We start from the raw sequence: 27790 nt of genomic DNA, 5'->3' as shown, positions 1-27790 counted from the left end.
TCATTTCTTTCTTGTTTTAGGCTAAGTTATTTTCCAGGAAGTTTCTTAAACCTTAACGAAGACAGGCTCCTGGAGAGTTTACCCACTAAGATATGTCCGGATTATTTGGTGAACACAGAGTCAGCTGAGAGCTCCACCCCTACCACAGCAGGAGAGCTTTTTCAATGACCTCAAGTTTTAAATGTCAGATGGTGAAAGTCAAAGACTTTCAAAGACTGGACCATGGTAAGTAGTTTCCTTTTGATTCTTCAGAAACAGACCCTGAGGCAAGGAGTCAAGTAGAAGTGAACTTCTGGGGAGATGATCCCAGGAAACACTTGTAGTAGAGTGAGGATGTGAGACAGGGAAGGAAAGAGGCCAATAAATGGTGTGTTCTTAGGCCAGTCATCACTTTAGGCAACTGGAGCTTATTCTGCCCAGGAAGCTGGGATACTTATCCACCAATTACCCTCTGTCATTGGTTGATTTTAGGGACACCAACACCCCACCACATTGGTTTGCTCCATAGGAGTGCTGACCCATCTCTTGAAGCTAGGAAATATGAGCAGAGAATTGTAAGTATTCAGTTAGCATCCATGTAGAGGTGAATGGCTATGGACAGGACACTGACTGAGCCTGTTGCCGTGAGAGCAGGAGGCAGAGGAAGAAGAGCCATCTTTCAGTGGTTTTCCTATCAGTGCGTTAACAATGTTCATCTCAGACAAAAGAACACTGGAAGACCGGCCAGTGAAAACTTTACAGTCCTTATAGTTTATGTAATTTCTGCAAAGTAACTAACATTCACTTGCTATTAGGTAGGTGTGCAAGAGATTTTAGCAAGAGAAGAAAAATTTGATCGGACAGATAAGGCTCAAAGAAATCTGATTGTAGGACACACTTTAAAATAATCCATTGTGAACTTAAACTCTTTGCACAAACCCAAGAGTCCTTTAGCTAATTCCTTTCCCAATGAAGGAGCCAATCAATGTTCTTTCAGGGGAGAAAATTACTAGAGAGCCTAGTATGTGTTTTGATGCCCTAATGAGGCACTATGAATTACCCAACCCAAACCAATTAAGTCTTAGCCCGGATAGAGGGCTACTGAGGAGATGAGGACACAGCATGCATTTAGGGCAGAATTAACTGCTTCCATAGCTTGGAAATATGCTTGGGGGGAAGCCAAACCTTGTAGCTCTTTGCTGTCCTTAAAGCTGGCAGTCCAAATGATCCAGTCCAATGTTAGCTTTTGTCGCTCTTGCTTCTTTGGCCTTAAATTTAAAAAATGTCTGCAAAACATAAAATATGTTTTGAACATTACATAAAGCTATTAAGTGAGGGTGAATCATGAAAACATGGTATGTCAGAGACAATAAAGTAAGTGAAATGAACTGCTGCTGACTAGCTGCTTGACCTTGGGCCAGTTGCTCAGTCCTTTCTTGTCAATCAAATAGGAAATTATAGCCCAATAATGTGGTTTTGGATTGCAGCTCAATAAGAGAGCTCTAATCTCTTGGTTACGCCTTACTGTACCATGGGAAACCAAGCACTTATTTTCATTTTAATGTGATCTCTTCCAGTGGACTGTGACTTCCTAAAGCACCCAGCACAATGCCTGGCTTAGCTTAGGAACTTAGGAGCTATGTGTTGAATAAATGTGAAATGAATAGTGGAAGAAGTTATTTCAAATATTATGGTGCACGTAGAAATATGTGAATAAACATACCATCAACACAAATAGCTGTTTTAAAGAAAATGATGAAAGTAGAATTTTTATATAGCTTATGTATATTAGTGGAACAGAGGAGGCATAGCAGGAGGGTTGCCATTAGTGAGAAGGTATGCCGTGTGGTGACTAAGACATAGCCTTTGGTGTCAGGCAGCCCTGGGCTGGAATCCTAGCTCTGCTACTTGCTAGCAGACACAAGCTTTGTGTGCTTGTGCAAATTACACAGGTTTTCTGGGTTTCAATTTCTTCTCCTGGACTTTGTAGGTTGCAATAAGGATCCTACAACATCTAGGAGGGCTTGAGAAACAGTATGTTACTTAAAAGAGCTCAGGCTAAGATGATCACTATGAATACGCACAAAGTCCAAAGTGAGGTATAAAACTTCCTCCACTGGGTTGCCTTTACTGAATCAGTCTTTGGTGAGTATCAAAGCAGTCTTGTCTTGTCCTGCCTTTCCTTTCCTTTTCCTTCTTTCCTTCTTTCCTCCTTTCCTCCTTTCCTTCCTTCCTTCCTTTCTTCCTTCCTCTCTCTCTCTCTCTCTCTCTCTCTCTCATTCTTTCCCATCATCTCCCCCTATTCCATCAGTGTTCTAGCTCCGTTTTCCTGGCACTGGGATGGCCAAGGCTGGTAAAACTCTTGTTCGTGTCTCCACTTTTGGAGGGCAGTGATGGAGGATCATTGGAATGGTAGGTTCTCAAGGTCCTACACGGTATAGGCATAGCTGTTCCCCATGCCATAATTCCTCAGACTAGAACATCCTTTTGCTCATAGTGACCACGTTACAAGAAGTGATATCACTTTGAGTAATTATGCTGAAGTCACCTCTTGGGGAGCATCTGGGAAGGGTCAAGGGTCATGGAGAGAACAGAGAACCATTTTTGGCCACACTGGACTGAGGCAATACATGCATTTTCCAGTTCCTGCCACATAGATGCTCAAAACATAGTGGTTATATTCCATCTTCATGGTATTAAATAGTGATCAAGGGATACTTTCTACCACTACTTACTTCACCTCTTTAAACTTGTGTTTCAAGCAAAGAACTCCAGGATTATGAGCAGTTCTCCAAATCTGGCTAGGACAGAAAAGAGGATGGTTGGAAATTACACTATTTGGGTCAGTACCAACCCTTGAGAAAGATCCTTGATCAATGGATTAGATCTACCTTCACCAGTCTCCAAGTGGGGTTTGATATCGTCCACCTTTCTGAAATGGATGCTCATTACAGGGCCTTTGGTGTGTGAACACCTTCCTCTGGGGGAATTCGGCTCCCACCCCTCTCTCACCCATGACCTAGGAAATAATCAACCACCCCTTGTCCCAGAATTCTGGGAGCCTTTCTGCTCTTATGTCACTTTAAATAAATGCTACCCATGGAAAAGCTTTTGAAAAATATCTATTTTATCTTCTATTGTGCAATAATTAACTGCTTAGTTTGCTTTTTGTTTATGTATTTCAAGGATTTAAGCAGTGCAAGGATCTTAAAGTAAATGTAGTCTAACTCCCTTTCACTTTAAGGAAGAGAAAATGTAAACTTTGCTTTGCTATAAATCCTCCACATCGTTTTTTCTCTCCTTCCAGTATTTCTGGATGCCAAGAGCTTTGTCTGGGGCGGGGGGAAATCTAAAAATTATATGCTTGTAGACAACTTTGCACAGACGGATGTTTAAAAAAATTCCTTAAGATAAAACAAAATCACAGTTGAAGTTATGTAGCTGCTTGGTGAGGTGGCGACATGGCATAATGCTTAATATAGCTTATTTTTATTTATTTTTTTTACACCCATGTAATAGCAAAAAGACACAATGACATGGAGAGCCATAAAGCCAAACAACTCTCTCATTTCATTTTACAGCACGAGGCGGGGAAAGGCACAATTTGGTATCCTGACCATTTTTATAGGGGTTTTGAGACAGGTTGGACATGTCTGAAATATGTCCTTCAATTCTTAGAACTCTTTCAGGCATTCCTGCTGAAGGATGTTCCTTGGAGAAATACTCCTATAAATACAGGATGTTTTCATTACTGCATGTGGTTGATTCAGCCTGTTGGCGACATGACAGTGAGAAGAAGTGTCTGAGAAACGACTTCATATAGACCGCGTTCAAACAGTCCCAGAGCTGCCCGGATGGGAACGACTCTAGTGGGAGCGCTTGGAAATGAATGCTCATATATCACTGGGGTCTTTAAAGAAAGGTTTAGGGTTCTGTAGGCTGTCTCCCTCGGTGCAGTGAAGTGATGGAATGACAGCGTGTATGGAGATGAATTTCTGCCTATGAAAATTTTTGCTTCTCCTTATGGAGGAAAGCTACAAAATCAGTAACTCAGATATCAACACAGCAAAACAAAACAAAACAAGACAAAACAAAACAAAACAAACCCCAAACCACAAAAAAAGAAGCCAAAAAAACAAAGCAAAACAAAAAACCCCCAAAAAACCCAAAGCAAAACCAAAAACCAAAACAAAACAAAACCCAAAAAACAACCCACACAAGGAGACAGCAGAAAGATTTGTTGGGGCCAAATAGTAAAAATGGGGGCACATATGGTAGGTAGATTCAATCTGGGCGTTTTCTTCAGGAATGTAGAGGCACATGCCAATGGCGTGGAAACTAAGCCTTTAAAAAGTTATGTGATATTTTAAATAATAATAATTTTCCATGTTTTTACATAGCTCTTTATAATTTTCCAAATATTTTCGCTTCTTTTATTTGAGCCCCAAAATATCCTTAGAAGCTGGGTGATATTTTTATAGATAGTGAACCCAAACCTCAGAAAGATAAAGGGACCTGCCCAAGATTGCACAGCTCCTAGGTCTCCAGATTCTCTGACTCCCAATCTGGTGCTTTTTCTACCATCCCACACTGACAAATAAAATATTGCTTCTCTGTTTCTGTAATATTGCCAGTGTTGTAAAAATATGACAACCCCCCTTCCCTGATCAAAAATTAACCACTCTTTATTGAATAGAGATTTTATGGTGTGGAAAACTGAGGAATATAGCACTCTTGATGCAGGGTGGGGAAGAAATTGACTTAGGGATGCATCATTTTTAGAGAGACGTTGAGTTGGTAATGAAACATGCAATTTTTGTACTAGCTTATTACTGAAATATAGAAAATAACGGTCAGGTTGGAGAAAAGCAGAATTGTGAATTGACGAAATTATTTGCTATAATTAGATTGGTCTGTGGGTGGGATAGAATTTATGAAGAAGGGCAACCTTTGCCTGCCAAGACAAGGGTAACACAATCTCATGTGCGGAATAAAGTTAATTATCATCAGGGAGGACTTTTTTTCTCTCTGTTTGTTGTTGCCCTGGGTATTGTAAAAATTTCTATCTATCCATCTATCTTTGTTTTTTCTTGGAACACCCTAGATCATTTAGAAACCATTGTCAGAGAAGTTCAAGAAGGCACAAATACAAATAAGGCTATGGAAGAATTGGATTCTAGCTTGATATAGAAAGCTCGTCATTTATGAGCATGTCTGTCCTTTTAAAAAGAATGGATGTAAGACTGTGACTCGAAGGGTGATTTCTGGGTATTTAACAGATATAAAAACCAACCAACCATTAACAAAACAAAACAACACACCGATCCACAAATGGAACACACTGCCAGCCCACTATGACATGTCGTTAAAAGATGAGTCCAACGCTGGCCTTTGCCGCTCTAGACCACTCATCCGTGTCTTACCCTGACTTTCTTTCTGTACGTTTGACCCTCTTGTCCTTGGCTTTCTTGCCGACTGCCAGATCTTCCTAATTGCTGGGTCCAGAACAGCTTCCCACTCAACAGCCTTCAAGGCAGCTTCCAAATGTTTCTCCCTCCTTTTATAATTTTGAAAAGTTTTTATAGAAAGTTCAGGAACTACAAAAGGTGTTCTAGCAAACACCTGTGTACTCTCCATCCCAGATAAGTGTCGACATTAGTCCTAAGGCGAATATACCCAAAAGCTTATTTACATTTACTCCCAACTCCTGACCTTTCTTGGATCATGACGACCAATTTCTTGGTGAATTTATGGGAGCTGAGAAGTCTGCATTTAAGAATGTGTATATTTAAAGCCAAAATTGAAAACATAAATGCTGGTTTAGTGCAGTGAAGCTTCACTCGTTCAGATTAATTTTTGGAAAGGACTGAATTAGTGAAAAGTCTAAATTATACCACATTTTGTAAAGAAGTGCAGATGTGAAGTTTAACAACTTACAGAATTACATAAGTAGGAGAAAGTTAGCAAACATTTCCCTAATAAAGTTATTTTTAAAAAGCAAATCAGAGGAACAATTTCTGATGTACATACTACTTGCTTTAGGTAAATGGATTCAGAAGGATTCAGAGTACCGTACTTTGAAACAGTAAGACTTTGATAAATATTTATTGAATGAATGCATACTATTTGCAAGGCACTGCATTAGGCGCTGGAAATATAAAACTAAGGAAGGTCTGAGCTCTTTATGACAGGACTTTGGTTTAGGAAAAGAGCCTTATAATGAGGCTGTTACAATGCAACCAGTAAATAAATAAATAGAACTATAGAAGCAGAGAGACTATGCATTTTTAAAAAGTACAATGAATTCCCTTAAGCATTTTTCATAAAATTTTATGTTTACACTATTCGTTTAAGTGATAAAACTTTTGTGTCAGTTAATGTCTTGCTGAATTTATTACAAATGAATAGAATGTGAGTTAAAGATGGTTTACCATGGAACAATAAAAAGGAATGTGTTTGTCCATCTTCCCATTTCGTGAAGTGTACAATTCAATGGTTTTTAGTGTCCTAGCACTGTTGTCTAAATCTTTCTCCATTGAATGATCTTGGCACCCTTGATGAAAATCAATTGACGGAGATATGTGGGTTTATTGCTGGACTCTGAAATGTATTCTGTTGATCGAGACTTATGTGAATACCACACTGTCTTATTCATTGTAGCTTTGTAGTTAAGTTTTGAAATCAGGAAGTATGAGTCCTCCTACTTTGTTTTTCTTTTTCTTTTTTTAAAGGTTTATTTATTTGAGAAAGAGAGAGAAAGAAAGAGAGAGTTCGCAAGCGGGGTGGGGGTGCTGAGGGGCAGAGGGAGAGGGAGAGAGAGAATCTCAAGTGGACTCCTTACTGATCTCGGAGCTTGATGCGGAGCTCAATCCCACCACCCTGAGATCGCAAGCTGAGCCAAAACCAAGAGTCGGGTGCTTAACCGACTGAGACACCCAGGCACCCCTACTTTGTTTTTTTTTTGAACAAGATGGTTTGGCTATCTTAGATTTCTTGAATTTCCATGTGAATTTTCAGATCAGCTTGTCAATGTTTCTAAAGTAGCCAGCTGGAATTTTGAGAAATTAAAAATTTTAAAATTTATTATTTAAAAAACTGAAAAACACTAACTGCCAAAGGAAACATTTAGAAATGCACTGTGGTTTTATAGCACTTAACAACCCTGTTCATCCATTAATGAACTTTGGTAATGTGGCACAAGGTTGAGCAGGAGCCCTTCTTTCTAGATAGATGCATACCTGGAGAAGTCACTGGGCTTCTCTGACCCTATTTAGTAATCTGTTAAAGAAATGAGGTAAATTATGGGGTGCCTGGTTGACCCAGTCAGTTAGGCATCCAACTCTTGATTTCAGCTCAGGTTGTGATCTCAGGGTCGTGGGATTGAGCCCAGTGTTGGGCTCTGAGCTGGGCATGGAGCTTGCTTGGGATTCTTTCTCTTCCTTCCCTCCCCCTCCCCCTGGCTTGCAATTACTTGCTCTCTCTGTCTAAAAAAATGAGGTAAACTGGACCACTTTAAGTAAGAACTAGACACTATTAGAAGAGTGAAAATGCAAGTCACAGAATGAGGGAAGAATCTGCAACATGGCTCTCTGACTACGGATTTGTATTCAGAATAGTAAAGAAGTCAGTAAGCACAGGGCAGATCACCCAATAGAAAAGCAACTAAACGTACAGGCGCTTCACAAAAGAGGACACAGAAATTGAAAGACACCCACCTGTAGGCCGGTGAAAGACATATTTCACTCAGTAAGCCCCCAGAACCTGCGACTATTACCTTGCATGGCCAAAGATAACTGGATGAGTCCCACGTGCAATCACACGTGTCCTTGTGAGAGGGCCATAGGGGCAGTTCTGGCACAGATACACACACGGAAAAGGTGACATGTAGACAGAGGCTGGAGTGATGCAGCCACAAGCCAAGGAATGCCAACAGACACCAGAAGCTGGAAGACTCAAGGAACAGGTTTTCCCTAGAGCCTCCAGAGTGAGTTCAGCTGTGCTGCTACTTGATTTCAGACTTTCGGCCTGCAGAACTGTCATCGAGTAAATTCACGTTGTTTTAAGCCACCAAGAGTGTGGCAATATGTTACAACAGCCACACCAACCAAATAAACTGCCTTTGTCCATTGCCAGGGGTAAGTACATTAAAAGCACAAGGCGATACTCTACTTGTCTCCAGGAAGCTAAAATGAACAAGAAAGATAGTTTTCAGTGTTGGTGAGAATGTCGAATCCCTTGAACACCCATATATTGGGGGGGGGAGTGTACAACCCCTTCACTAAACCATTGGGGAGTATCTTCTAGTGCTGAATATGATGTTTCTCCTGTGATTCAGCCCTCCCACATACAGATAACATCCCCAGGAGAAATGTATACTTTCACCCTCAGTCATGAAGATGAATATTCATAACACTGTTTATAATAACTTCAACTTAGAAACAATTCAATGTCCATTGACAGTAAGGTGGGTAAATACACCAAGGGGTATTCAGACTGCAGAATACTATACGACGAGAATGAATATCTACAGCTTCACAGAGCAATAGGGATTAATCTCACAAACAATGGTGATGAAAGAAGCCAGACACAAAAGATGATATACTGTGTGATTCCATTTATATAAAATTTCAGAAGCAGGCAAAACTAATTCACAGCATTAAAAGTCATGTTAATGGTTAAACTTTAAGAGGGATCATGACAGGGAGGAGTCATAAGGGGTTATAGCAATGAAAGTTTATTTTAATAAAAGGAGATAACACTCAAAAAAGGAGATAAAATTAATAAAATCCATCCTAACTCATAGGGTTTGTCTCATTCATTTATTCATTTATTTCACAAGCATTTATATTTATTGAGTACCTGTTATTTGCTAGGAATTGTTCAAATGCTAGGGTTATAGTAGACATGACAAAGTATCCACCCTCATAGAATTGACATTCCAGTAGTTTCCTCTCAAAATACCGGAGTAGACTGTTGTATTGCTGGTCTCTGATGATTCACACCTCATGACATTCACATCCTTGGGTAGTCCTTTCCTGCAGTCTGGATTTGATCACGTGATCTGCTTTAGCCAATGAGACATGAGCAGGATGCAGGCAGAAGCTTTGAGAAGTGCTTGCACATTGGGGCTTCAGCTCTTGGAATGTTCCTTTCTGGAAGCCAGCTGCTCTGCTGTAGAGAAGTTTGGACTCGATGGCTAAGTACTGAAAAGCCACAGGGAGGAAGTGCCTGGAGGATGAGAGCCTGTCTTGGACATTTCAGCCTCAACCAAGTTTGCAGCTCATCGAAACCACCGAAGTGACCTCAGCTGCATCATTTCTGGCAGAGAAACCACCCAACTGAGCCCAGGCAGCCACAGACTTGTGAGAAATAAGAAATTGCTGTTCTTTTAAACCACTAAGTTCTGGGGTGGTTTGTTATACAGCATTTGATAACCGAAACAGATAAATGGGTGAGTAAATAAATAAGGAATATAATTTCAGAGTGTACTTGGAGCTATAAAAAATTAAACAGGATAATGATATGAAGAATGACAGGGAAAGTTCAGAGAGGCTAGTGTGAGCACATTTTGAAGACTTTAAAGTCACCTGTAAGGTATTAATTACTAGGGGGCTCTACCCAGAAACTGAGGAATTAACTGTTTCTTGGTAAGAGTGTCAGTTAGTGTAGAGATCAACACTAGAGAAAAAACACTGGGATTTAGAAGAGCTGGACTGGAATTTAGGCTGCTTTTAACCTTGGGCAGAAAGAACACTGGTCTTTTGTGAGTTCCAATTTCCTGATCGCTAATATGGGGATAATAACACTCATCTTGTCTACCTTCCAGGATTGCTGGGGAAGTTATACTCAGTCATGTTTGTGAAAGTACCCCAATATTTTTAAATGTTATTTAAATGACAACATTTGTATAAAAAAAGGACATGTTGATGACCCATTTGCTTTCTGAAGTTTCTGCTCTGTCCACAAGCTGATACATGCCAAGTCAGAGAAATAAGTTTTATCACCGTAACCACAGCCTGTCTGCATATTCTACTGACACGGTCTGTGTTACACATTAGCTTTTTAAATTTATTTAGCTTCCATTTGGAGCATAGTTCTGCAGTTTTGACAACACGAAGTTGTCACTGTTAATTTCTCTATCATAATCTCTATGCTGATACCAAAGAAAAACACCAATGAACAGCCTTATTAGTGCAAAGAGTCACACAATGCAAAGCTTCTACCCCATTTGGACGAAACTTGACATATGTCATGTCACATTAATAAATACTGCATGTGCAAAGTGTACCTTGTATTAATAGTAAATTCCCCACGGAAAAGTGATTTGCTTTAAAATTTTAATCTACTTCTTTTTTCTTCTATAGATCCCGGTGAGGGCTTTTTTTTTTCTTCTTCTTCCCTTTTCTTCCACAAAGAATGGAAGTTTGTACAAGAAATGCATCATTCTCTAAACCAAACAGCAAAAAGAGAAACAAAATGCAGAAGAAAAGAGGTAAGGAGAAATGAAAGGGAAAAAAATAACAAACTGGTCATTAAAAGGAAAAAGATGCACAAGATAAAAGAGAGGGAGGCAAGCCGAGCATCTACTATATTGGGCTTCAGTGCAGATGTAAGTATAAAATGCTCCACAAGTCCTGTAATTGAGAAAATCTATCAAATGTCCTGACAGCTGCTCGGGCATTTCCAGAAGCGATAAAACTTGAATTTATTTCACTCCTAGAAAAGGGGCAGTATCACCTTCTGGCGGCTTTAATGAAATGCCATAAAATTCGAGGAAAAACTGTGTTGTAAAGTCATAAAAAGGTAGTCGGAAGTGGATTGTTGGAAATACCACGGGAGGGGTTGCTGTGTCTGAAGAGCGACCAAGGGGGATCCGACGAGCAGGTGATCGGGGCTCCTGGACGTTGGCCGATGTGCCGGAATGTGCTGTGCAGTCTGCGGACTGGCCCTCCCGACACCTGCTCTCAGAACTTGGCTGTGGCTGCACGCTCCTGACTTGGCCGGTGACGCCGGGACTAAGGAACCCCCTCAGAGGCTCACCTGCTGCATTTGTATCGTGTACTGGTGACCAGTAGGAGCACGCGCACGGGCATCTCTCCAGGTAGAAGTAGTGTAGCAAACCGTCCTGGGTTCTCCCCAGCCCTAAGGTCACCGCTCCTGGCTGCAGACCTGCTGGGACGGGAGGCTCCCAAACCCACTGGTTCTGGGGGCAGGATTTAGAGCAAACACAACTGGACACTCATATTCTGCTCTAGAGTCTGCTTCTTCAGGGCTTTCCTGCCTGAACTTCCCGATTTCCTCTGGCCCCGCTCCTACTATCTGGGATATCCACGGGTCTGCTTTTTCTCCCAGGGGATGAGCACTCAGGAGGGCGAGGATTGTTTCTTTTTCATCCCTTGCCTCACACTTTGCACATAGTGAGAGCTCATGAGATGTTTCCAAGGGGAATGCCATTTCTTGAGAGCCTCCAGTTGTCCGGTAATGTCTTCTATTATCCAGCTACTTCTCTAGTTGAATAATCACCCTTGGTGTCCTCCAAAGAAGCACAAGCTAAATTCATTTATTTAAGATTATAGTACACAGAGACGTTACAAAGTGTTTTACTTTATATTTTCAAAATTAGGTATGTTAATACAGTCACATTAGATCTCTCTAAGGAATCCTATTTCAAAGATAAGTGAACAGAGGTCCCAAGTCTTACAGTGAATTCTTTTGGTCTGTCAAGCTCTGTGCAAAGATTGGGAAGTTAAATTGTAAACTCTGAGAATAAGAGTCTTAAAGTGAAGGGTTTCTATGTGAAGAAGAAAAAGATAAATCCAAGAGACGATGTTATTCAAAAATGAGATGGTGAAGAGAAAGGTATTCCAACTGGCAGCAGCTGTAAGAAAAATTCTAGCAGAGACCCCTTGAGATGGTCTTAATAAAAAATTATAAAAACACAAACTAACTCACTAAATGAACAAGATTTAAAAAATGATGGTCTCAGGACTGCGCAAGAAAGTGAGAGGATCAATAAGGCTAATGAAGACAAAGGAAATAAAACTGAATTGTGAAGTCTGAAAGTGGGAATGGATATTATTTTCGTTGGGGAAATGATGACCTTGGGCCCGTGGCATAAAGGGGTAATTTCCGTAGTATTGGTTTGATCAAAACTGTAGGTTAAAGGAGTATCAGTAAGAATGTCAGTCTGTGGAAAATCTTGTGAGCCCCATTATTGAGTTATGACTGTCACTTGAGCAGTGTCTTCAATGGAATAGGATATAAATTTCCCCAAGGCGAGAGCGAGTGCTTTGGAAGCCAACAAAGTTTAGTGATCATCCTTTCATTTTTCTACGCTCAAGTCCTTTGTCAGCTTCAGAACTAGGAAGTCAGCTATTAAATTAGAGATGAAATAACACCAGACTCCAGATGTGGCTGCCTCACATTCCTGACTTTGGCCAGATGTGCCCAAATCGTGGCATTCATCATGATTAGTGTGAAGGTGTGGAAAGTGTCATACAACACACTGCCAGAATCTTGATCCCAGCCCGTTCACACAGGGGGTCATCCCTCCCAAGTGGAGAGTCCCTGTTCAAGGGACAGGGGGTAATAGTGAAGGCTCTTTAAAGATCCTGTAAAAGGTAGTATCAATTTTATTTTTATGGGTAATTGATCCTAGCTCTCAGTTCCAGTGATCTCCATTAGGTCGTTTAAAAAGCCCTTTGCCCAGCCATATTTAAGCAGTCATGCCTGGTCCTGCGGCTGTCCTGCCTCCTTGGTACACAATCCATCCTTACTTATTTGCTTCCTGTTTTGGGGTGAAGCCCTCCACTTTCCTCTACTCTCCTTTCATGCACCTTTGGTTGCTGGAAAGCTCGAATCGGCACCATTTGGGAACTACGCTGAGGGCAATGTGGAAGGACCTCAAATCTCAACTAGGGTTTAGAGGACATCGAGGGGTTAACTGAGGCTCACGATGGTGTTTGGGGGCATTGGGCAGGCTGGACTACATTCTGGCTGCAGGCTGAGGGGCACATACGCACAGTTATCCTGGTCTAGGTGTGAGCTGGTCTCCAGGGTGATCCTAGGAAGTCACAGATTATCACCATCCCACTGATTAGAATCTGCAAATCATCCCCCTCTCACACCTGGAGATGAGACTGGGGAAAACTGAAGGGCGTGAGAGCCCGGAGGCTGCTGTCCGGACCTGTGTGAAAATGGGGGTGTGCTTTCAGTGGTCTCCCCGGAGCCTGCGGCCCACGCAGCGGGAACAGGTCTGTCAGGTGCGAGGCAATTCATAGTCAGAATATGATTAGTAAGGACTGAGCTGTGTCCTGGGTGTAGTTTAAGGGTCATATTTATCAGGAAGTTTTACTCAGAGTCATCAATTATCCTCTGAGAATTCTTTGCACAAAGAGAGACTTCTTTGTTGAATGAAATGATCATAAATACGTGGATCGAGTGGTCCCTCTTCACAGGAAGGAAACCAGAATGGACAAGGACAGCGAAAAAGGTCACAGGCAGGTTCTAAGTGTTTTGTGCTGCTGACCAAGCACGGTAGGTCACTTCTAAAATTCCCCTGACGAGGTGATGCCTTTTATTTGGGCGAGGATATTAGGATTATTTGAAAAGAATCTTTAGGCTATTGTAACATTTCTAATTGGCATTCTACTACTACTAAGAACCCCACATTATTCTCTGGACTGTTTTCTCATGCTGTTCTTCACCTTGACAGTGCAGGAGAACTCCAGCCTCCTTTCATGCCTTCTAAAAGGCAGAGAGGGAAGGAGCGAAGGAGAGAGAGAGACAGAGAGAGGCAGAAAGAGAGAAAGGGAGCGCGAGGGAAGGGCAATGAGAATCATGAACAGTTTTAGTTCCTTCGGAAGTCGAGGAGACATATTTTTCAAATGTAGTCTCTCCAATCCAGATTCCTGTAACAGACGCTCTCATCTCTCAAGCTCTTTTCATCTGTAATTCAATTTCCTTCTAAACGCGCTGCTGACATCTGTTGCAATGCAGATACGTACTCCAGTACCTGCAATTTCTCTGTCAAGCTTGGTGTCCTGTTAAAGCACTGTGAACTTTGCAGGGCTGGCGGCAGACGCTGGCATCCACAGGGCTGCAGGCAGCAGGAAATTTCATGTCTCTTTCCGAGCTTTGATGCTTCAGCATCTTTTCCTCTGACACGGAGGCTCTCGCGAAAGGTTTTCAAGGGAACATAAAGTGTTTATTTAATAGTGCGATTGATTGTTTCAGCTTTGCTTCTAGAGCCACCCTAAATCAGCCCACGTGAAGCCCGAGGAGGGAGGCAGAGACGGTGTCTTCAGATCCTCCCTGACAGGGTGGATTAGATAAATTAGCACACGATTCTCTAAAGTATTTTAAAAACAAAGACAAAACACTGCATGTTGCATTTAAAGATGCTGATCTCTGTCCTCTTTCTTTTTTATGCCCTTCCCACAGCTTTACTATAAAGCAAGGCCCTTTGAGGCGTAGATGGAGCTCCATCATTCCGTCATTAATTAATTCATTAAATAAATGTTTGTCGAGTCTCTGTTCTGGGACTGGCATGGTGCCAGGTGCTGGGGATAGAAAGGTTGATATGACACCGGATCTGTTTTCAGGGAATTCCGGTAGTATTTTGATTTAGAAAAAGTACAGGGCCTTACCTAGCCTCCGAGGGGTGAATGAAGACAGAGTTGTGCTGTAGGAAAATTGATCAATTCTGCTAAGAATAACAAGCCCATTGTTGGGTGAGGCATTCTTCTTTTTGCAGGGACAGGTTTTTGAGCTGCATAGGAAAGTGGGAATCCTTGCTCTATGCCAGCTCATTTGGCCCTGATGGAGATGGGGAAGAATGGAATATGCCTTCCTACCCTTTCTGCCTCTCTCACTGCAGACAATCAGCTGATATCTGAAGCATGACACTTGATTACCCGTGTCATTTCTTTAGGTGGCTTTGCTGGGGCTACGTTAGAATCATGAAATCATTCAGGCCTTTAAAAAGTTTGTCACCACATTTAACCTGGACAACTTCTCTACCGATTACCATCATTTCAGTTTTTGTAGGATACCGTCAAAGGGCTCAGTGGGCTGTGTGAATGTGTGGTTTTGTCATTCCGTACTGACGTAGGGATGAGTCCTGCTATGAGAGCCAGCCCAGCTGTGACTGGCAATAGGAAGAGACAGAGGATAGGACCGCAGGCCACAGTCGCACCGCTGCTTGAAGGTTGGTCAGGTGTAAAGGATAGATGAAGGGGAGCCTGAACTATTCATCATAACTTCTCAGGAATTTCCTTTAACTAAGATATTGCACACTGTTGGTCCTGGGCTGAACCTGGCCCACAGATGGGTTACACTGGGCCTGCACTTGATTAAAATCGTAATTTTTGGGGCGCCTGGGTGGCACAGCGGTTGAGCGTCTGCCTTCGGCTCAGGGCGTGATCCCGGCGTTATGGGATCGAGCCCCACATCAGGCTCCTCTGCTGTGAGCCTGCTTCTTCCTCTCCCACTCCCCGCTTGTGTTCCCTCTCTCACTGGCTGTCTCTATCTCTGTCAGATAAAAATAAAATAAAATCTTAAAAAAAAAAAAAACCTACCATTTAAAAAAAAAAATAAAATAAAATCGTAATTTTTAGAATTGGTTGCCAGCATGTAAAAGCTGGAAGATTTCACATTAAAAAATCTATCCTCCTTCTAAAAATTGGAACATTTAGCAACACAGGGCCTTACATGACTACGTGGTTAAGAATGAGCAGGAGTTGAGTTCCAGCTGTTCTCTTAGATGAGACATCATATGACCTCAGGTTCTATTTCTCCCTGTTGTCTCACACCAGCCGGCTCCCTTATTCAGCTACCTGTCGCGTCCCCTGTCCTGCATGGATTAATTCAGCAAAAAAAGTCTTTTCAGTCAATCGAAGAGTTTGTATTGGGTCAGTTCTCTACTTCTGTGAACTTGCTAGGAACTATAGGAGAAGCACAAGATATTCCTGCCCAAATGAAGAGGGAGAGAGTAACAGGTGCAGTAGTGAGAGAGCAAGTCTGGAAGAGACCCTAAGTGAATGTCAGAATTCGGAGAGAGAGATGCCCCTGATATTCGTCATCATTAAGCTTCTGTATTTTATTACTTCTATTTTCCAGAAAAGGGGAAAAACCATTTCTCTTTCGTGCAAAGGAAATTCTTAGGAAGTTTAGAATGTAGCCATTTAACACATCTAAGTGCACGAGGCATTTGTATTCCAATCACATTATCAAGAAAATCTCTTTGTTATGCAGAATAAGAATCCAATCCCAGGCAACCAGTATTACTCACACCTGAGAGAATATAAAAAGAAATGACGCTGAATAGACTATAGAGATTTGGAAGAAGGATTAACAATACTAGCTCTGTTCTGCAACTCTTGGAGAGTCCATACAGAAAATCTCATGCTTCAAAAAAGGATTGTAATTGTTGAGAAAGACCTGGGCAATGTTTTAAAATTCTAAGTTTAATTTAATATCGACTCTCTGGCTAGACTTGTGGTCTGGGTTTGCTTTATGAGAGGAAGGCTGACATAGAAAGCAGGAAAGGTCAAGGTCTTATTGGCATTAAATAGGGAACAGTTGGCGACTTTCCCTAGGAGCAAGCTCCTAGTCCATTACGGCACCACTTTGCTCATATTTGAAAACAAGAACCAGTCAGCACAGTGGGACAATTTAAAGACACCGCTGATGGCGGGGAGATTCTCGTCTGTCGCATGATTTAGTGTGTACATGTGTATGCATGAGACGCCGTGCTCCTAGCAGTGCAGGCTGGTCCGCGAGGACACTGAGCAACGGAGCTATCCGTGAAGTCCTTGTTTGAGCTTTAATAAAAGTTAACATTTATTGACCACTTAGGATGCCTTAGACATTGTCCTAAGGGCTTTGTACTATTTAATCCTCGCAACAACCTTACAAAGGGATACTCCCTGTTTTTACAGATCAAGGGAAGGAGGCAGAGAGAGGTTAGGGGCATTAGCCAAGGTCACCAGCTACGGAGAGCACCAGTGCGAGCCGGACCGAGCTTGACGCCGGTGTGTTCGCCATGAGCCACCTTGGCTACGCTTTAGGCTCAGAGTGCCTTGGTCTTTCACTATATGGATTATCAGCCTTCAAACTTTTCCCTTTTAGAAAAAATCGGGTGATTTTAACAGTCTGGGCGTTCATGAGTTTGCGAGAAGCCCCCAAACTGAGGAAAAGACCCCTGCCCCTTTCTTGACTTCTACTCCTGTACTTGTAGCCGTTGCAGGGGAAAAATCACAACATCAGGGCACACGGTTTCACGGAAGGCCACCACGCGCTCAGAAAGAGCCCCCGCGGCTGAGCGTCGCTTGCATTCGGTGGCAGGGGGTCCTGCACGACGGCTATCGCAGATATGCCAGGTGCTGAAGCTACGGCTCCAACCCGACGCCTCCAGGGTTAGAGGCCTTGGAGGCTGACCTTGGCTCCAATTCGCTGAGCAAAGGAGACCTCTGTGACATGAGCTAGCCTCTCCTTCCTTGCTAGAATGCCCTGTGTGCTCACTCCGTCTTTACTTTTCCCCTGTCATCTCCGAGGGAAAAAAGCTCCCATCTTCCTTCTGGAGACTACCCCGACCGGTGTGCTCTGCAGCCCCTCCCTGCCCTTCCAGGCCCTGCTTCTGCAGTGAACTCCGCTGTTTCTTGTATCTGGAGTCTTTCTACCCACTACCCACCCTCCCTGGGGGTGAAGGCAATGGCCGGTGACTAGGAGCTCAGCCTCTGGAGCAGTCTGCTCGGCTACGTGCCCGTTCATTAGGCACTGCCACTAACCAGCTCACTGACTTGGGGCAATTCACTTCATTTCCCTAAGACTCAACTCCATCTTGAAAACGGAAATGATTTGGAAGCCTAATATGGTCTTGAGGTTTGAGCGAGCTAATTCATGTTGACGAACACCCATGTCCTTGATCTCTCTGCTCTCTTGTTGTGCCAACTCTCTTCCCTTTATCCCTCAACCAGCTTTCATTCATGATTGTCACTTCAACCACTCTGGATGGCATCGCTGCTTGCCCAGTGTTCTTTGGTTTTAACCAACTGTCTTCACCACGCCTTGAAGTGGACCGGTAGATCCATTAATAAATATTCATCTCCCCCTCGCCACTGAATTGTTCTCACTGACCATGTTCCTTTCAGGAAAACCCAGTGGCTTTTGCTCCCGCTTTGGAGATTATCATCTTCCATGGTCTTACGTATTTATGTATGTATATATTTATATCACTTCCTTGTGAGCTCTTGTTATGCTCTCAATTTTCTTTTTATTTTCCTCCCAATTTTCTACAAGAGGCAGAAACTTCAATAACAGCAAAGAGTCTAGGTAGAACAGTGGAGAGGTGACCACGGGCTCTGAGATCAGACTATGCACTGTTGCCTCTTGCTCTCTGTTACCTCAGGCAAGTTCCTTTACCTCTCTGTGTGCCCATTTCTCACCTCCCTGTAGAGTTGTTGAGAAGTTTGAAATGAGTTCTTCTAAATAGAGTGCTCAGAAGAGTGCTCGTGACGAGCAGGCACTGAGGGGAAAGGGTACTTACTGTTATAGGAATTGGTACTTAGAGAACTTTCTCTTGTTTTGTATCAGGAGATCAAGCAAATATACAGAATTGCATAGATCTTAGCATCACCATCAGAGGCAAAGGATCAGAGTTCATCACCAAGAAGCCTGTTTAATAGATAAGGAAGTATGGGGCTATAGTAGGTTAAATTCAGAATAATAAAGGGCTGGGACACAGACTCATTTGCAGCAGCTATAGCCCAGGAGTCTTGATAAAGTCCAAAATCCTTCCCAGTGTGATTGAAAGTCCTCCTGCCGTACCGACTCGGTTGGTTCTGATGTAACTCTGATTAGGGCATTCTGCCTCTTAAAGGAAGTCGGGAGCATAAGCTGAAGCTGAAGGGGCCCTTGCGGATCCTAGCCTAACTCCTGGCTTCCACAGGGGAGCAGAGGGCGCTGTGATGGTGGCGGGCTGGCTCCTCACTCAGAAAACAGCGGGGTTCTAGACCCGGGGAGTTCCTCTTCCGGACACTGAGAAGCGGAGGTTCAGAGAGACATGTGTTGCCTGTTGACTCATTTTGTGCATTTCCTGTGTGGTTCGTGCATCTTCCATCCAAGTTACTGACTCAGCTTAACCCTGCTTAGCTTGCAAGACCTTTCAGGGAAATCAGAGTGCGAGATGCAGGCACTGCAAGTTGTCACCCGTGATTAAAGAGCCAGAGGGAGTGATTTATGTGGAAAGATTAAAATCCCTAAATATGGATGGCCGGTGCTGCTCTGATTGAGTGGGGCTTCAGGCATTTGCAGACTGCCCCGTGGGAGTGCCACAGACTTCGGTAGTGGTGGGACTGCTCTCATAGCTGTGGGACGGTTGAAGGGTGATGCAGGTGGCAGAAACGTGATAGTATTAAAACAGCGTACTATTCCTGGTAAGCCGAGAAGACAAGACTGAGACAGGAAATCTTCCTGCGGCTTTTATTTTATGAGGCCACTGGATAGCTCTGGAAATTTTTATGTGTAGAACTTGAAGCTCTGGCCCATCAGATAGACAGTTCTCAGTAGCTCTTCCCCTGCAGGGTCCCCCATTCCTGGGATTCCCTTTGCTTCCTCCCACTGTCCCTCTACTAAGGACCCTCCCCCCAGTCTTTCCTGCTAGCCTGTTGCTACCCAATTCCCCAATGCCCCTCTTCCGCCACTCCAAATAGAGTTGCTCAGTGCCCTGATTTTAAGTGAGGACTGTGAAGCTAGAATTAATTGGATAAATTCTTTCCTATTAAATTGTAAGCCAGATAATTAACGGAGTCTCCTAGATAACACTGACCAAGCCCTTAGGAAGTGTTGAGAATTTCAACATTTTCTGTGTATGTATGTGTGTGTATATTTTCACCTGAGTGTATAAAGAGTGGAGGAAAGGTAAGGGTACTTTTCAGCAGCCGGCACATGACCCCAGGCAGGCGACAAGGTACTCCCAGTATGGGCTAGGCACAGATGTGGGGTCATTGACTAATTGGAGTGGTCAAGGAGTACTTCCTAAGGATGTAATGCTAAAGTCAAAGACAGAAGGATGAGTGTGAGTTAGCAAGGTGAGGGGATGAGAGGGAAGGGAGAATTTCCTGAATTGCTAAGAAGAATCTTATTTTCCAGTAGTCTACTCCGTGCCATGATTTGGACAACATGGTCACTATATGGTTAACTGTAATAGACAAAATACACAAATGGCATCTTAGCAGCATAGATTCTCTTTTTCTAAAGAGCAAGTCAAAGAATCTATCTATGCTTCTTCCCTGCACCAATGGCCTTAGTATGGCACACTCAGCCCTTTGCAGTCTTCTCCTGACCCTTCCCTAATGGGCCTTGAGCTCTAGCCTTTATAACTCCCAGATCACACCGTTCCCTTTTGGACCTCTGTATCTTTGGACAGTCTTTTCTTCTGTTCTTGGATTATCCCTCTACTGTTTGAATTTGTCTACAACACTTTTGACTTTTCTAAGACCTGCCTTAAAAATCACTTCCTCTGGGAAGCCCTCCATGATCAAGTTAAGAATATTTTTACGGCATTATAGTGCCTTGTTCCTGTCTCTATTTGGCACCTATGTCAATATCATACATATTTGAATATAAGTTGCCCCTTCCAGCCTGTCAGTATGTTCTGTTCTTTTCTTGGATGCTAAGTGCCTAGCATAGGGTTGGGCATAAGGTAGGTGCTTAATAAATGTTTGTTGCATAAATGAATACATGGCAGTATACTATGCATATTCCATAATTGTAGTGTGTGTGCATGAACACTCACGGATTAGCAATACACTGAAGTTCAGGTAGCAGAACATTTGGACTTCCTGTTTTGTTGAGCAATTGAAAAAACACACATACATTTCATCACTTAGCTCCAAATGGTATAACTCTATTTTTTATGGGTACAATGCAGGTGTCTCTCTTTAAAAATAATTTCCTTAAATGTGGTAAGATTTATTTTTTAGCTCATATCTGTTAGGTTATTACCGTGTTTTAAAATACCTGGCTTAGATCACTCAAAATTCTTAAATTATCCTTTAAGCAGCTATTAGCATAATGATATTATCTATTAATAGAGATTCCTACAGGAGTAAAGGTACCTGCAATTTACATGAAATCAGAAAACTTGGTGTGATTAGTAGCATCACAACAAACCCAGCATGACTATTGTAATGACTACATTTCCCATCACTGTAATTATCTCTTAAAACTTTTATTGGGAACATTGATTGCCATTTGCTCACTCATTCGCTTTGAGAAAGTGGAATGGTGAACGAGAGTGCCGGGAGTGAAGCTGTGACCGTGCGGGGCCTGTGGAAAGCACCCGCGGGAGGGTTTTGAAAGGATTTGCTATTGGCCGGGAGAGCTGTGTGACCGCTCTGTGTTCCAAGTAATGACAGAGTCCATATTTCTTCCAATTACCAAGACTTTCAGTGAAGAAGATGAGTGAGACATGGCGATTTTCTAAAAGAAAATATGAAATGATACTTTGTATTTGAAGAATATTTGGCCCAATATCTTGCCTCCCCTCCACCCCCACAGCACATCGTTAGTCTTCACCTATTTGAGGGAAGGTAGGGATTCAGCTTCCTCCTTATCTCTCTTTGTTTTTTAGTAAATTATTTTTTAAATCATTAAAAAAATTAAAAAAAAATTAATGGAAGTCGAGTTGTCTCTCGGATCCGTCCACTTGTCTTGTGCTTCTTGGCCCGGTCTGCAAGCCCGGCCACCGGCAGCCTCCCCTGGGCCGCTGCAGCTGCTTCCCATGGCTCTCCTCGCTGCTGACGGTGAGGCTCTCCAGTGCATTCTCTCCACTTCCGCCAAAGTGCGCCTTCTAAGCAGCAAATCTGATCATGTCAGCTCCCCAGCTTCAAGTATGGCTTGGACTCCCCATGGAGCCTTTCTCATGGCTTAAAAGGCCTCCCTGATCTGATCTGCCCTACAGGTCAGCAGGCTTCTGGGGAATTCATATACCGCAGGCCCAGAGATGACTGGGACTCCTGCTGGGCTCTCCCTCCTGACCATGGTCTCCCTTTCTGGTCCCTCCTCAGGCTAACTCCTAATCCCCTCCCAGGTTAGATGATCCCTTTGCACTCCAGCAGCATCCTTTACTTACTCTTCTTCCAGTGCTTATCCCACTGTCCTGAAATTGCCTTTTGACTCGTTTGTTTCTGCTATTGCTCTGTAAATTTGATGACAGCAAGACTGGGTCTGTCTGGTTTGTCTTGTATCCTTAGCAGTAAACACGGGGAGATGACAACCAGACATGGTTAAAAGAGGGAGCCATTCTGTTTCCCAACTTTGCTTGTTGCTGCCTTTAATCAGGTTAAAGACAAAGTGTTCACTGAACCCCAGTATCTATTTCTATCCGTGGCTCCACACTTGCCTTGTACAAGTGGGTTTTCTTTTTGGAAGACGGCTCAAAGCACTGAAGGAGGAGTGAGGCTGTTTCTCATCAGCTTGCACAGAAAACGTAAATGCGGGTGAACATGTTTCGTCTGTTTCTCCCAGACCCAGGCAGGAAGGGCTATAGGCTGGTAGAGCAGAATTGCAGGGTCTGTGTGTGTGTGTGTGTGCGTGCGTGTGCGTGCACACCTCTGTGGGTGTCTGGGTGTATTGTGTTGCCGCACCCGACGATGGGTTAGCTTTGTTAGAAATTAATGCCTGCGAGTTCTTCAGATAAAGCAGTTGCTGATCTGTGCTTTCTTTGCCAGAGAATGACCTACATGTGTTAAATGGTATGTGTCAGAAAGAGAAGAGCCGCACATTTTAGAAGGTTACCCTGAGATGTCTGATATCTACTGTTGCCCAGGTTTTATGACTGAAAAGGTTATTTAGTCTCTTTGAAGATGCCTATGTATGTGTGTATATGTTGATTGGCATTGGACCAAACCAATCAAGAAGAGTGTAGCTTATATCAAGCAAATGAAATTGCAGAATAGGACAAAAGGGAACCAGGACATACAGTTGCACATAGGTCGTAGAGATCTCCATTTCTTGACAAATATTAAAATTATTCTGCATATCACATCTTTTTTCTTTCCTTAAAAAAAAAAACAAACCTTTTTTCAAGGTCTCCCCAACGGTTCCCACTGAGACTTCTTTGGAGATGTGCTGTACAAACTGCTTGCTCCCTTCTTTCTGTTACAGACTAACAGATAATCGTGGAAATGTTTTCTGGCCGTCGCTTAACCCTGCGCCATGCCACAGACACCTTGGGCCCCACGGCTCCCTTTGTCTGACAAACGGTACAAATTGGGTAATGCATTTGAACAAGGCTGGCAGGTTCCTGCCAGGATGCAGACAGAATGAGAAGTAAAGGAAGTCTACTAGATACCTGTTTCACTTCCTCCTGGCCCTTCTCCCTCCCTTCCTTCCTCCCTGGGTCCCATCCTCCAGGGCAGAGGCTTAGCAAGCAGGGAGCATGTTGGTTTGCTGATAAATCACAAAGCAAAGAGATGTGTCATTTGCATTTTTTCTTGGAAAACAACCAGGTGGGGAGAGCCTGCCTCGGGTTGCTGGCAAGAATGTCTGCGACGGCTTAGCCACCCAAACAATTTCTTCTTCCCCGAGTTTTCTGTTGGGGCTTTAAGTTGTGTCTTGCTCCTTTAAGCAAAACAGCTGACTTGACTCCTCTCTGACTTCTGGGAATAATTGAATTCTTATGGCAGGGGCTTAGTAACCCGAGAGCAGAAAATGAAAATTTGCCTCTACAACATACCCACATTCATCCACACGCAGACATGTGGGCTCGTCCACGGCGCTCTCTGTGGTTCAGAGAGAGATTTGGGGAATATTCGTGTCCTCTTTGCCTTTTTAATTTTCTAGCCAATCTTAGGGGGTGGCGGTCAGAGCTATAAAACTCGATAGGGAGTTTGGGAAAGACCAACTTTGTGTGATCAAGGGGCATGTGGATTTTTAGAAGTTGAGAAATACAGTGATGGAGAGAAGGGGGGTCATTTAGTGATTTACCCCCCCTGCACTTTTATGGGAAAACTGTGCCTGGTAGAGAAGGCGTCAGAAAAGCCAAGAAACTCACATTAATTGAATGCTCAATTCATGTCAGTGCGCTTTGAGTGAATGAGATATTTAATCCTTGCAACAAAGCTGCTGTTCCCCCTATTTTACGGATGAGGAAGGTAAGGATTAGAGAGATTTAGTTAACTTGCTCAAGTACACCCATCTGGTAAGAGACAGTATTAGTCCTTGAACCCAGATTTCTCTGGTGCCCAATATAGCTGCAATTCTATCACTTTAAATCCTTGGGGGGGAGCTTCCAACATACACACCATTGTGGCCCATGGGTTGCTAGCCCACCTTTGCACAGAATTAGGAAGGAGCACTTTAAAAAAAGAAAAAGCCCAGGGTGCCTGGTGGCTCTGTCGGTTGAGCTCCTGTCTTCGGCTCAGGTCATGATCTCAGGGTCCTGGGATCGAGACCCACTCCCTGCTTGGGGGGAAGCCTGCTTTTCCCTCTCCCCTGCTTGTGCATGGTCAATCTCTCTCTCTTAAATAAATACATAAAAAATGATCTTTAAAAAAGGGAAAGGCCATTTTTTTCTTAAAAGAGTGGTTTTAGGTTCATAGCAAAATAGGAAGGTACAGAAAATTTCCATGTACCCCATGGCCCCCCACATCCGTGGTCCCCTCCATGATCACATCCCCCACCAGAGTGGTGCATTTATTAGAATCAAGGAATATACATTGACAAGTCATTGTCACCCAGAGTCCATAGTTTACACAGGGTCACTCTTGGTGTTGTACATTCTGTGGTTTGGGACAAATGTGTAATGACACGTATTCATCATTATACACTTGACCCTTGAACAACATGGGCTTGAACTGCATGGCTTCACTTATCCACAGACTTTGTTTTGGTAAATACAGTATTGTAAATGTATTTTCTTTGTGATTTTCGTGATAACATTTTCTTCTCTGCTTACTATACTGTGAGAATATAGTATGTAATACATAGAACATACAAAATATATGTTAATTGTTTATATTATTGATCAAGTTTCTGGACAACAGTAGACTATTGGTAGTTGAGTTTTTGGGGAGTCAGAAGTTATACATGGGTTTTTACCTGTGTGGGAGGTTTGCACCCCTCATGCCTGCATTGTTCAAGCAGCACCTGTAATATCATACAGAGTATTTTTATGTCCTCTGAGCTCCACCTGTGTGTAATTCCCACACCCTTCCCTCCCACTGCACTTCTTCCCCTGGAAACCACAGCTCTTTGTACTGTCTCTATAATTTGGAGCACTTTTTTTTTTTTTTTTTTTTTTTTACAATTGGAAGGGTAATGATGTAGGATGATTTCTTGAGCTCACCATTACTTTTCCACCCATTTAGAATTAGCTTGGATATCTACATTGAGTCATTAGTCAACATGCATTTTTGAAGGCCTCTCCATGAGCAAACCATAGTAGTTATCCACCTGGGAGATACAGGAAGACTCTCACTCCAGTTAGGATTCATGAACAGCCTAGCAATGTAGTTAGGGAGATAGACGAGATACATATCTGTCTCTATGTCTCTTTCAATCTCTATCTCTATATCTGTATATATGTCATTGACTGTAAAATTAGAGCAGTGAGAACATTTCTCAGGGCTTCAAACACCTGCTAATCGAGAAAATGAGTAAATATAACCAGGAGGTTTGGAGAAGACTTGAAATTGAACATGTTCTTTTTATAACTTGACAATGCCTGCTTATTAGCTTTTCATGAGGACCAGAAAGGGTTATTCTTTTTTTTTTTTTTAAAAAACCTCTTCTTTTGTACAACGGTAGCCTGAATAGTCAAGAGTTGGCAAGGCCTTTTCTGATGTTTATTGGAGCAGCTGTGGAAATAATTTTGTACCTTGGATTCTGTGATTTATTTCCATTATGAATAAATTTGGGATTTATTTTAAGGCTTTCAAAAACTGGGTGTGCTGTGGTCTCAGAATTATTTTTTATTAAACATTGTCTCCCTGGCTGCATTTCAGGGGCTGGCTGAATTCTGCACAGTGGGTTGTGTTAGCATCAGAAATGCCTTTGAATGATAATAATTATAATAATTACATATATAAAAAGGATGGAATTGGGTTCCAATTCTATTCGGCTGAACTTGATATTTGACTTTACTAACTCAGTTTTGGCATCTTTAAAATGAAGATAATTGATAAGTACCTTGCTATTTCTGAAGAGTAGGCATTGCAAAGAGATTTGAACCCTTGAATAAATGTGCTTTGAATGCAAATTATTGTTTATTTCAATCAATGTGTTTTACAGGTTGACATCTTGGACAGGAAGGAACTCTTCCCTATACTTCCATTCAAGACGGACTCCCAAATGAGAACTGAATAAACACGGTAGACAAGGAGGCCAGGAAGATCTGACTCTCTCCAGAAGCATCATTGCCACCTTGCTGCCCCTGGGAACTAGAATTACCATCTTGCTCCCAGAATCTTATTCTTGAAAGACAAGTCAAACTTTTTGCTCTCAGGGCCGAGCCACATACCTCAGCCTCTTTCTTGCTTCCTTTGCCCTCTCTCCTTGCTTCAAGCTCATTGATTCTCTGTTTCAGTGGGGACTTCCAAGAGAAATGGAGTGAATCATTCAGCAAGGGGAGAACATCAGCCATCTAGAACATTCAACATTGATTTAGAATCCACTTTAATATGGTTTAAGCCACGAATAAACAATAAACAAGGGATGGAAGACCGAGGGAAGGAGAAAAGTGGCTCATCTAATGAGGCCCGTGGAAGCAAACTGGAATCTACTGAGTGCACACTGTACTCTGGGCCGGGTCCTGAGGAAAATATAAAAAAAAAAGTAAAACAAGTTTTTGGTCCCCAGGAGCTTAGAGTCTAGCTGGGGAGAAAAGGCATACTCATTGTTTACGAGACACGATGAGGAACTTATATCTGCTACCAGCACATCACTTCTCTTCCATCTACAGAAGATGGAGCCCTCTTTTCTGACTCCCAATGGACCTGGAAATCCATTCACAGGCTCTCTCACTGTCCAGAGAGTATGCTGGTGGCAAGAACACACTTGGCCTGGGTGAGGGGAGCCAGAATCGGGCTTATCTCTTATGGATCCTACGTGTGGCAGCCTGAGTCATGGTATTGGACTCTCTTCGTGTTCAATTTGTAGCCACTTCCAGTACCACAAATGGCTTCTCCACCGCTTGGACATGACGGGTCCAGATTCTTGGTCTCAGAGTACTGATCTCTTTTCCTTCTCTGCTCTCCCAACAGTTTCCTTCCCAGGGTCTGGAAATGTCTTCTCATATTTCTTTAAAACACTCAGTTTATTGGGGCACCTGGGTGGCTCAGTCGTTAAGTGTCTGCCTTCAGCTCAGGGCGTGATCCCGGCATTCTGGAATCGAGCCCCACATCAGGCTTCTCTGCTGGAAGCCTGCTTCTTCCTCTCCCACTTCCCCTGCTTGTGTTCCCTCTCTCGCTGGCTCTTTCTCTCTGTCAAATAAATTAAAAAATAAATAAATAAAACACTCAGTTTATAACATCTATTTTCCTGAAAAAATGGAACCATCTTCCCATTTTCCTCAGGATGCCTACTTTGATGATGTTTACTATCTTAAGGACCAGCCGGTGACATTCTGTCACATCTTTTGTTAAAGGGCAGAAAAACAAACACAAACAAATGAAAACATAAGAATGGTCAATGATCAAGTAAGCCAAGAAATATGTGCTGAGCAGCACGTGACAAACATTTTCATATACTTTATTCTATTTGATTTTCATGAGAAAACCCACAGAGTAGTTGTTACTCCTCTATTTTA

The 27790-nt window shown here is 42.7% G+C and overlaps 1 long non-coding RNA gene across 5 annotated transcripts in view; it reads left to right on the top strand.

Annotated features, from left to right (window-relative positions):
- The window catches only part of LOC117801130, a 106033-nt gene extending 78640 nt beyond the window's left edge, over positions 1 to 27393 (top strand). For 4 of the 5 annotated variants that reach the window (XR_004623589.1, XR_004623590.1, XR_004623587.1 and 1 more), the window contains 3 exons: positions 119 to 2124; positions 10344 to 10471; positions 26275 to 27393. This is a non-coding gene — a long non-coding RNA (uncharacterized LOC117801130). Of the gene's footprint in view, positions 1 to 20; positions 2125 to 10343; positions 10472 to 26274 lie in introns of all 5 variants that reach the window. The other variant, XR_004623588.1, reaches the window with a different exon arrangement.
- The last annotated feature ends 397 nt before the right edge of the window (positions 27394 to 27790 follow it).

This window comes from Ailuropoda melanoleuca, chromosome 2, assembly GCF_002007445.2.
Source record: "Ailuropoda melanoleuca isolate Jingjing chromosome 2, ASM200744v2, whole genome shotgun sequence".
Classification (NCBI taxonomy): domain Eukaryota; kingdom Metazoa; phylum Chordata; class Mammalia; order Carnivora; family Ursidae; genus Ailuropoda; species Ailuropoda melanoleuca.
The sequence above is the reverse complement of the archived record's forward strand: the minus strand, read 5'-3'. Positions and strand labels throughout refer to the sequence as shown.